This window comes from Pinus tabuliformis, chromosome X, assembly GCF_031772625.1.
Source record: "Pinus tabuliformis cultivar Carrire ecotype Pingquan chromosome X, CPIR1, whole genome shotgun sequence".
NCBI classification, from domain to species: domain Eukaryota; kingdom Viridiplantae; phylum Streptophyta; class Pinopsida; order Pinales; family Pinaceae; genus Pinus; species Pinus tabuliformis.
Genome location: NC_142308.1, coordinates 1,695,252,902 through 1,695,265,071, shown reverse-complemented (window position 1 = coordinate 1,695,265,071; position 12,170 = coordinate 1,695,252,902). Strand labels below are relative to the sequence as shown.

General features: G+C 40.9%; 1 pseudogene; it reads left to right on the top strand.

Annotated features, from left to right (window-relative positions):
- The first annotated feature begins 2,556 nt into the window (after nt 1-2,556).
- Nucleotides 2,557-12,170, top strand: part of LOC149146528 (putative UDP-N-acetylglucosamine--peptide N-acetylglucosaminyltransferase SPINDLY pseudogene) — a 73,319-nt pseudogene continuing 63,705 nt past the window's right edge.

Below are 12,170 nucleotides of genomic sequence, written 5' to 3'. Positions count from 1 at the left end.
TTGAGGAGAAGCATTGTATTCTTGTTGGTGTGATCTTGCTATTTCATGAGGTGAAGAAGGATTGAAGCTAGGAGGATGATGCTAGATCAGACAACTGGGTTGTAGTTCTCCTTTCTATTAATAAAGCTCTTCAAGTTTTCTCCCATATGATTGTGCAATTGTGAATGTTATCATTTGTGAATGCTATCATTTTTTCATTATATATATGATTTTGTAATGTTTATATTGTAATAGATCACGATGATTTGACGGTTCTTTGTTGCTTTACTTGTGAAGGTACTCTCCAAGTGTGTTAAGTACGGGGAGGAGTTGCAGGATCTACCAAAGGGGAGTGAGATCAAGCAAGGGATCAAGTGGAAGTTTCAGGTTGGTTCCATTATCTTTCTCTTATCTGTTATACATAGAAGAAATCATTGAACTACTTTAAACTGTTGTTTCTAGGGTAGCTGCCAAACCTAGAGGGCTAGCATTCTTTAGGAATACTAGTTTTCCCAGAAACAAATTGGCGACTCCACTGGGGACTGAACAGATGTTTGTTTGTTGTTATTGTTTGTTTTATGTTCAATTTGATAAACTATAGACAGAGTCTGAAGTCAGCCAGGTAGCCTTCGAACTACTCTTGCTCTGTAATTGCATAGTAGATGAATGTTGCTTCAGTCAATCTCTGGTTTAGTTTATGAATTAAAAATTTGACTTGCAAACACATCTAGATGCCCTTTTGGTAGCTCAGTAACCTCTTAAGACATTCCATCATACTTTTCTCATCATTGTTCATCAAAACCCACCTTAACTCATTGAAAACAGCTCCACCTTTGAGCCAAAACCCATTTTAGTTGCACTCCCTGGACCATCGCACTGTCTTCCACTGTAACTCAGTATGCATAGCACCTCCCATGTGCAGTAAGTGCGATGCATCTCAATTTTTGTGAAGCACAGGTGCGATGATTGATTGAACTCTTTTTCCATCTAGAAATTGAGGGTTTTTGACCTTGTTTTCAATTTTGTTTGGTTGTTTTGCTGCAAATGAACAATGCCTCTTTACTAAATCTTACTTGCATCACTTAGTTTAGCCTCAATTACATTAGGATTAGTGAATGTTTTTATGTATTTGTTCCTTATTTACAATCCTTTGTCGAAAAGTTGTTTAAATCGATTTGTCGCTTTGGTACAAAAAGTGTTGTAATTGTCATTTTTTGTCGAAAAGAGAAGTGTCGTAAATTCTTCCTCCCCTTGATAATCAATTAAACTTTTCTTGATGCATTTGAATTGATTTGTTTACATTCGAAGTGTTGAAAGCATTTTTGTTCAAAATTGAAAGTGTTTTTTTTTAGTCTTCCTTTCTCTTTTGAAGAAGAAATTGTCAAAAATGTCATTTTGAGTGAAATATTTCAAATCTTTGCTACATTTAGTTTTCCTTTTGGCATTTTTCACATTAATGAAAGCGAAAACAAATACATTCATTTGCATTTAGCATTTTTTGGTTTGTGTGTGAAAAGATGATTTAGGGAAATGCACTAGTGTGTGCTCTTTGCTCTTTACTTAAAAGCATTGTTATCTTCTTTCCCTAGTAGCTAGGATTTTCATTGCTGAAATAAACAAAGATTGTTTATCATTGTAGATTGCATCTTAGGAATTTCAGATCATCATCACGCGGTGAACCACTAAAAGGAAAACTCTAAACAAGATCAACTTTAAAATGAATTTCAATTAACATAACAACGCTTTGGAACTTAACGCAACATATCTAGAGGTCTAGGATAGTGACGTGTTCCACGTCGTTAAAACTAGTGGCAATCATTTTCATTGAAGGTTGGGTGATTCCTCCTCCTTGATACGACAAGTTCTAGCATGGACTTGTGCTCCCCATACCATCACATATATATTGGGAGACCACAATAGGCTTAAATCCTTTATCCATAGGAAACTGATTCTGTCGCCTTATTGATCGCAATGCACTGAACACAGCATTCAGGAAGATTGACTACCGTACATAAGTCCTTTGTAATTTCTCTTTAATTTATCATCAAGGTGTATATTGTAGTTTTGCGATTGGTTTGGTAATCCCAATGTCTAGATTTCCCAGAGTAGTCACTTTCATTCCTTTTCGAATCTCTAAAAGAAAAGGTCCATCTAAGCACTTGTTCTTTCAAGCTCATTAAAAATCGAAAGAGACTAGAGTCATCTTTAGCTTTTTCTCAACTCTTAAAAACTGAAAAAGAAAAGTTGTGTCCAAGCATCATAAAAAATTAATTGAATTCAGAATAACATCATTTTCCCCTTAATTTTGAGTTGATTAAATAATTCGTAATCGTGGAAGAAAGTCAATCAAAACCCCGTCGTTCGCAGAGACTAGCGAGTCAACCGTCTTTGCCTCCAGAAGCGATGCCAATCCAAACAAAGCAGTCTCGTTTAACTGATTCCAATTCATCTGGTTTATTTGAAACTTTTGTTTCAACATCGTCAGAGACTCCAGTTACTCCGATTATTTGTCGCACATCTGCCTTCAGAGAATAAGTTTCGCAATTACAAGAGGATATTAGAACTGATCCTAGTGTAATGGTAGTCACTTCTGTACCTGAAACAACTCCATCTAGAGTTGATCCAAAACCCATCTCAGTTCAAACCGAGGCTACATTTGTACCAGTAGTTGTTCAAGAAGCTCCCTTTGGGACTGAAGTTCATTTACCTGAACATCTGGACATTGAGTTTCAGTATTCAGAAGGTGTCACCCCTCTATATGTCACTGTAGAAGCTATACCTTCTTCGGCTCCAGAAATCTTTTGCGGACCTGACAGTCTACCTCTTCCACCTGGTCTGATTTCTATAGAGGAGATAGAAGAGGATTCCCCATCTAGTACCCCATTTCATTTGGGAACTGGGATTCATTTGTATCCTTCTACTCCTGAGTTTGGTTCTTTTAATCCTCCTTCATCGCAAGTTCCTGTCAAATCGCTTGGAGAGCTTTTGGATAGACTAAACGTGTTTGAGCAACCATCAACATCTAGGAATGTGCCATCTGATGTAGTTGTGACAGAACCTCCTACTACTATTCCTACAGTGTTTTCTGGTACACCTGAGTCATATTTATACAGTACACCATCTGTTCCAGCTGGTTATCAATCACTAGTTGGAGTCCACTCAGGGGATGCTTCGGCACCATGGTCTGCTCTTGTTTATTCATCTAGAGTCCCATATGGTTTTTCTTATGTTGAAACTTAGCAATTTTATCCTGCATGCCAGTATCAATTTGGGAAAACCAGTTTTCAAAGACCAATATAACCTTTAAACACTGGACTGCCACCATATGGAGAGCAGTATGCCTTTTCATTGTTTCCCCCTAGGGAACAACCATATGAGAGTTTCCAACAATATTCAGGTCAAACTGGAATTAATCTAGTGGTTGGATACCAATACCGCTAGAACAACCAAGGGTTGTATATTCAACACAACCGATCTGACTTGTGTCGAATACTCCCACTACACCTGCTATTACGATTGTGTTGCAAACATAAGCACATCCTGTTGTGTCTCAACCTCAACCTGTTCCTTCTTCCTCACAACCTCAAGTTTCGAGGCAGAAGAATCAAGTCTCTCAGGTTGTGATACAACAACCACTTGTCTCTACGGCTCAACCGAAACCTCAGGTTAGTGCTTCTTTATCTGGAACGAGTCAGGCACCAACGGGTATTGTCAATCCATAAGCTTGTCAATCTTTCGGTATTGGACAACAGCAAATGGTCCAACAGCCGTGGCTGGCACAATACCAACAACAACAATTCTAGCAAATCCAACCTCAGTTTGGACTTCGTTTACAAGCTCAGACTGGATTTGGTCAATATCAAGCCTACCAAGGACCGGGGCCACAAGGCTTTGTAGGTTATGGACAGCCACATTTTCAAACCGGTTATCAACAACCACACTATACTAGTTATGTCCAACAACCATATCAAGGTTTAGTGCAAGAAGATGATGGAATTGAACATCCTATATATTATTTAAGTCGTAATATTAATGATACAGAAAGGAAGTACTCTTATATTGAAAAGTTGGCTTTAGCAGCCATTCAAGTAGTACAGAGATTTTGACACTACATACTCCTTCGCAAAACTACCATTGTGTCAGATTGTAACCCTATCACATACATTTTGTCACATCAATTGCTTGGGGGAAAATATTCCAAATGGATAGTCATTTTGTAGGAGTTCGATCTGGAATTCATCAAATCCAAATCAAAGAAGTCTCTCGTCTTTGGAGAGTTACTTTGCGACCTTCCCTCATCCTCCAATGATTTAACATAAAAAGCATCAATCGTGGATGAGACTCTGTTTCTGATATCGTCAAGTGATCCGTGGTACGGGGATATATTGATCTATCTCCAGACCCAAAATTTTAGGCCTAACACCTCTCGCTCTGAAAAATGACGTACTTGATACCAAGCCAAAGATTATCTGATCGTTGGTGATACACTTTATCATTGTGGTGTCGATACAGTTTTACGAAGGTGCCTCACGCATGAGGAGGCCGAAAAAGTTTTGAATGATTGTCATTCAGGTGCTTGTGGGGGGCATCTATCTGGTTATGCTATTGCACAAAAGATCTTACGAGCTGGTTACTTCTGGCCCACCATATTCAAAGATTGCATAATTGCAGTCAGAAGTTGCCATGCTTGTTAGATTTTTTATCGCAAAACCAGATTACCACCTGCACCACTGCATCCAGTCGTTGTTGTTGGCCCATTCGCTAAATGGGGCATTGATTTCATGACATGTAACCCCACCTCGGCCGGGGGGCATGGGTATATTATAGTCGTTGTCAACTATTTTACAAAAGGGGCCAAGGCAATGCCGACATTGAACAACAGCGATGAAACGGTTGCACTATTTTTTTTCACAGGCTATAGTCACAAATCATGGGTCGCATTTTTGCAATCACATGATGATTGAATTAACTACCAAATTAGGACTATCCCATGATAGTTCTACTCCATATTATCTGCAGGCTAATGGACAATTTGAGGCAATCAAGAAAGCCCTTAAGTGCATGCTGCAGAGAATGATTGGAGTCCATAAATGGAATTGGCATTTAATCCTGTACTCAGCTCTGTGGGCATATAGGACTTCCGTGAGAAATGCGACTGGATTTACGCTCTTTCAGTTGGTGTATGGTCTGGAAGCAGTCTTACCAATTCAATGTGAAATCTCATCCCTCAAGCTTGCAATCAATCTGCTTCCCGAAACTTCTGAAGAATTGATCTAGGTGGATGTTGGTGGCCACCCACCTATCCCATTTGGACCCCCAAAACTCTCTCTTTCAATTTTTTCAGTTTCCTAAATTGTAGCACAGTTTACTATTTTTAGCAGGTTTTCAGGTCTTGAACTTTCGGAGCCGTTTTGAGGCCCTAAATGACGTTTTTTGGGAAATCTGGGGGCAACATGGGTCCATGGACCGATGTTGCCCTTCCCAAAATGGTAGTTCTCGGATAGATCTAGTTAATGTCTCATACACTACAATACCTCCTACCTTCATTTTTTCATGACCACCATTCCTGAACCTTGTGTCGTCAGTTCATTTTCACCTCCAGAAATCATTTGCTTCGTTTCGTGTCGTAGATGTGGGATACATCAAGGCCCTCCTATGATGAGTCGCTTCTTGTAGACATTGGCTCATTATCCAAGAAGTTGACTTAGAAACAACCCTTTCAGTGCTTTGAAGCTTGCATACATCAATGGCAAGTTTCTCACTTCCGGCGATAGGTTGACATCAATGGCCTTCGACCGAAAGATTTTGTGTGGTGTTCGACATCGGATCATGTATTCACACCACATGAATTATACTGTAGTACCTTGATGATCATTATCATTATCGGTGATCCCTCTCGCGTCTGTTAACAACTCACGTCATTGGCTGGTAATCAGGCGATGTCTTTACATGTTCAACTTCAGAACATCTTTTCACATGGATTGACTTGTACATCGAGCGAAGATTGAACGAGTTTGAAGACCCCGGATCTAGTTTCATCCATCTAGGTTGTGATATATTCAGGGATATAAAGACATCAAATGTACAAAGGCTCTACACAGATGGTCATCCTAATCATGGATGATGACTCTATATCTGAAGAATCACCAGTCTGTATCTGCAGACGACTATCTGATCTATGTACATGAAATGAAATTTATAAAGCTAAGCATGGGAATGCCTCCCTCAGTTGGATCATGAAAATTATATTATGATGATGTATTGTATTGTAACTTATGCAGGTCACCTTCCAATTCGAAACTTCGGATCCTCATGATAAAGCATTTCACCCGACATGAATATTTACGACCTCATGCTTTAGGGGGCAACTGTTACAAACATATTTGGGCACATCAACCCCAATATTATATGTCGATGTATTAGGGCTCATCAACCCCTAAAAGAGTTGTTTCATACCCTAAAAGAACATAGTCATCTGAATACATCATTCCCCAAAAGTTCCATCTGAGAAACCATCCAGAAATTGCCTAAATTGAACCATACTGACTGCTCCACTGGAAAAGTACGATGCATACTCAGTGGTACACTACCAGGGTGGGATGCATACTGTTTAGGCCTCCTATAGGGTGTGGTGGGTGAGGATGGACAAATGTCTGGGACATTTGTCAGTTGGATGTTCATGGAATCTTCTGGAAACTTCTCCAATGCCACTTGCCTCTCTGAATTCGCCCAAGGATGAATAAGGGATCTAAGAAATCATCTCCAATCCCTTCTCTTGTGGAACCAATTGTAAAAAGTGGAATGACACTAATCAAAACCCATATATGACTCACACCCTTGCAAACATCTCTAAATGGATCCCTCATCCAAGAGATCTAGAGGCTGGAATATTGTGCATTGCAAGGAAGTGCTGATAGTTTGTAATTGAGGAGAGAGCATTGTATTCTTGTTGGTGTGATCTTGCTATTTCATGAGGTGAAGAAGGATAGATCTTTCTAATGAGCTATTGTATGCGTCAAATGGAGATCGTATGCCAAAGTTACGACCCCGGGAAATTGATGTACCAATTTACCCAAACGAGGCCCACAATTTGGCGTTTCATCTTCTAGGGTTAGGTTTTGTGATGTTAAGGGTTTTTCATTGTTTCTCAACAATAAATAGGCCTTCGAGCCTAATTGTAACACATTTCAGAGGCATGTAGGTGCCACATATCTTCTTAGAGATAAGCTACCATCGCCCTAGCTGGTTTATTTCCATTTCTGTTTGCAAGCATATTTCGTTATTTTACATTAATGAAATGAAGTATTATTTCCGTTGCATCTTTGTGTATATGGTTATATCTATAGTTTGTTGTGTTCCTGTTTAAATCCGAATCAGTGGTATCAAAGCGGTCTGCTTTTCTTCTTTGTTTTTCTTTGCATGTCCCCAACGAGGTCAGGATATAAGGAGTTAAGGCTTGAATTGGTCGAACCTTTGCAAGACCAGCCTCGCAAAACCCGACGGCCTCCCATGGCGGATGAAAAGAAAGACGAGGGAGCAGGAGATCTTATCAAAATCTTGCTCTAAGAAGCCCTCGAGTGACAAAGGAACGCGATGATGGATAGCTTTGCGCAGATCCTTCGGCAGCTACCCAAAGGCGACGCATCAGCTTCCAAAAACTACTCTAGAAACGCCACGCCCTTTAAGGTACAAGTCAATTTTGAAATCCCCATCTTCGAGGGTAAAATAGATGCAGATGCCGTAGATAAATGGTTAAATCTACTAGATGGGTATTTTTCTGTTCATGAATTTTCGAGTCGAGAAAAGATTATTTTCGCTCTTCTCAAAGCAGCCCCCCACATCAAGGACTAGTGGGAAACCTACTGCGAGCAAAAGGATGAAAGTACAAGCTCACTATTTTCAGCCACGCCCACTTCGAATTCTTTCCGGGATGCCATCAAGGAGCAGTACTATCCTGTCAAAAGCTATGAGGACAAATACATCAAATGGACCACACTGCGGCAGGGAAGGGACCAAGATGTGCCGGAGTTCGAAAACATTTTTCATACCCTTCACACACAGTTGGGTATCAAGGACTATGAGTTGCATTTGGTACTCAAGTACCGCAGCAACCTACATAGATACATCTAGGAAGAGATGGAGTTCTTGAACATCTCCTCACTCAACATGGCGTACCGATACGTTGTCAAAATTGAGCAAAAGTTCAAACAGAAGAAGCGAGACTTTGGATCTGCAAATCCGAAGCCCAAAGGACAAAGTCAAGGCTGGGTGACCCAAGACAACCCGTCGAAGCTGCAAGAAAGGAACAATACCATGAAGCTGAAGAAGGACACAGGAAAGTGGTGTGGGTTCCACAAGGGTCCCACTTATAACACAAGTGAGTGTCGGACCAAGCAGTTGTTGGTGGCCGAGTTGAAGGCTTTTGAATCAGATGCATGTTCCGACCCTGAGCCAGAACTCGACAAGGGGAATGGCAAAGGGAAGCAAATCATTGATGCAGATCCTAGTGCCACTGTTCCCACCGCCAAGATCCAGAAAAATGAGCCCGAAAATCCAAAGAAAGGGGAGCGTCTTTTCCACTCACAGATGTGGGTGAAGGGTTTTCCACTGCAATTCATTGTCGACAGTGGCAGCCAAAAGAATCTCATTTCAGTAGAGGTTGTGAAGCGGTTGGGCCTACCGACTACACCAATCCCGCAGCCATATAGTATCGGGTGGCTTCACGAACGACGAGATCTCAAAGTTCGCCAGCAATGCCACTTCCCTACAGCATCAAGCCCTTCACAGATGAGGTAGTGTGTGATGTTACACCTCTGGATGTTTGTGATGTACTATTAGACCAACCATACTTGTGGAGGCGACATGCTGTGTATGAGTCAAGGCCTCGCGCTGTCATTATTTCTTCAGATAATTAATTATACAGGATACCAGTGGTAGCCCCACCTATCGCCACCTCTTTGATCATTGCCAAGAAAGGCAGCAAGCTCATCTCCCAGACTAGGAAATTCATTTTCTGTCTGGTTCGCTCCGAAAGTAAGGGGAAGATCGTTGCTACATCCATGACCCCTGCAAAGGGTTCCTCCATGCAACAACAACCACAAAGGGATATGATCATGACAGAACACAGGAAAAACTTCTCCTCACCCACAAGGGTACCACACAAGTTTCAGGTGGGCAACAAAGTTTGGTTACATCTACAGAGAGAACACCTTACCAGAACCCATCAGAAACGCAAACCACTCCGACATCGTCCTTACACCAGTACCAAGGCTACGGGCAACAATGCTTTGAAGCACAGCATTCCTCCATTCCTTCACTTGCACCGAGTTTTCAATGTGGACCATCATCAACCATGCTTCCCACCATTTCCGGACACATCAGAGATTGCAAAATAGCTCACCAGAGACCCAGCTCAGCAAAAGCTTCCTCATCTCATGGAGGAACTCAATGCAATGGGGACCATTGCTTCCAAAGGGGGGAGGAATGATCCAAGTAGATTTTGGTGGCCGCCCACCTATCCCATTTGGACCCCCACAAATGTCTCTTTCAGTTTTTTCAGTTTCCTAAATTGTAGCACAATTTACTATTTTTAGCAGTTTTTCGGGTCCTGAACTTTTGGAGCCGTTTTGAGGCCCTAAACGACGTTTTTTGGGAAATCTGGGGGCAACATGGGTCCATGGAATGATTTTTCCCTTCTCGAAGTGGTAGTTCTCAGATAGATATTTTTAACGAGCTATTGTATGCATCAAACGAAGATCGTACGCCAAAGTTACAACCCCGGGAAATTGATGTACCAATTTACCCAAACGGGGCCCACAATTTGGTGTTTCATCTTCTAGGGTTAGGTTTTGGGATGTTAAGGGTTTTCCATTGTTTCTCAACAATAAATAGGCCTTCGAGCCTCATTGTAACACAGTTCAGAGGCATGTAGCCGCCACATCTCTTCTCAAAGATAAGCTACCATTGCCCTAGCTGGTTTATTTCCATTTCTGTTTGTAAGCATATTTCAATATTTTACATTAATGAAATGAAGTATTATTTCCGCTACATCTTTGTGTATATGGTTATCTCTGTAATTTTTTGCGTTCCTGTTTAAATCCGGATCATGGGTCGCATTTTCACAATCACATGATGATCGAATTAACTACCAAATTAGGACTGTCCCATGATAGTTCTACTCCATATTATCCGCAAGCTAACAGACAAGTTGAGGCAATCAACAAAGCCCTTAAGCACATGCTGCAGAGAATGATTGGAGTTGACATATGGAATTGGCATTTAATCCTATACTCAACTCTGTGGGCATATAGGACTTCCGTAAGAAATGCGACCGGATTTACGCCCTTTCAGTTGGTGTATGGTCTGGAAGCAGTCTTACCAATTCAGTGCGAAATCTCATCCCCCAAGCTTGCAATCAATCTGCTTCCTGAAACTTATGAAGAAGAGGCTCATTTCTTGGAATTAATCCATCTGGATGAAACCCGTCATGACACCGTGTTGGCTAACGAAGCACACAAGAAACGCGTCAAGACACAATATGACAAAAATGTTAAGCCTCGTGTCTTCTCAGAAGGTGACCTGGTCTTGCTTTACGATCAGGATTATGACAAGTTAGAAGTAGGTAAATTTGAACCATTATGGATGGGCCCTTACATTGTTAAATGTGTATTGACAAAAGGAGCCTATGAGCTAGTCGATTATGATGGATTCCACTGTCGCAGCCCCGAAATGGGTTGTATCTTAAACATTACTATGCTTGATTAAGTGTAGTAAACTCATTATACATATGCTTCCATTGCATGTTTGAGTGTTTTCTTTTAGAGTTGTCATTTTGGTTAGGTAATACACTTCACATTTGTTACAGATGTCAGACTTTTTGGAACCATTTGTTGGGTATGTCGATGGAGCTAGTCGTAGTACGTAAAACCCATCTTCTGCGGCCTCGGCCATCTTTACTTGAAGCGGTGAGTTAGTGAGTTTCGGGGGGATATGTATTGGTCGATCGACGAACAACATCGCTGAGTATAGCGCGTTGATTGAACTTCTCTTTGATGCCATTTCACATGGCATACGCCAACTCATTGTTAGGCTAGATTCACAACTAATCATTCTACAACTTAATGGTGTTTATTCCGTTCAAAACCCAGTTATTTATCACATGTTCTTAAGAGTTAGGATTTTGGAAAGACATTTTGATTCCATTCATTATCAACACATTTCCTTAAACTTAAACACTTTGACTGATTCATTAGCAAACTATGTGTTAAGTAGACATTTGCAGCATTTGTAAAGAAAGCATTTCACGTTAACATTTGCATTAGGATTTCATCACTTAACAAAACTCCAAAAAATCAAAAATAGATAGTTGTTTATAGTTTTCACAAAATGTTTTCTGTCCAACACAAAATTGGTCATCTGACCAAGAAATTCAAAATGAATGCAGAAAAACATCCTAGACTAGTGACACTGGTGATAGCATGTCATTGCATGTGCTATCATGCATAGGAGCCTAGTCCAACGACTCAGTACACCAGTAGTATGGTGTTGTAACCTCAAAGGTAACTCATCCATCCTAACATCCTGAATGCCGAGAGTGAGGCCCTCGATCTGATCCTACAACACTGCCAAGGTCTCTGATATACCCAGATCCCGAAGGACAGTCCTCCCTACAGCCTCTCCTGATGGAGCGTCATCTGCTTTCCCTAGGCGTTCCACTGGTCGCACTAGTCCAATATATGCACACACATATGAGCTTGTTTAGTCTTAGTAACATCAAAAACACAAAAACATTATAAAACTAAAAAAAATAAAGATGTGGTCGAATCATTTTACCTATAGCACTCCACTGCTCACCAACTGGTAATGCCAAATCCGGATGGCCTCGGAAATCCATCCCAACATATGGATATTCCGCAAATACCATCTCTTGGTAGTTGAACCACTCGAAAAAGGCATCTGAGAAGGAGAGTTGTGACTGGCCGGCATGTCTAGCCATAAGGTCCACACATGTTTGCATCCGCGGTTCCCTCGGTGTTGGAAATCCTAGTGAAATGTTTTGAGGTTGCATCAGTGGAATTCTTTCCAAAGCAAAAGCAGTCAATATGGATCCATAACCAAAGTTCTTGGTTCTTCCATTCTTTACTTTGGACAGTTGTTCTTTTATGATAAGAAGTATCGCCTCACACCAATTG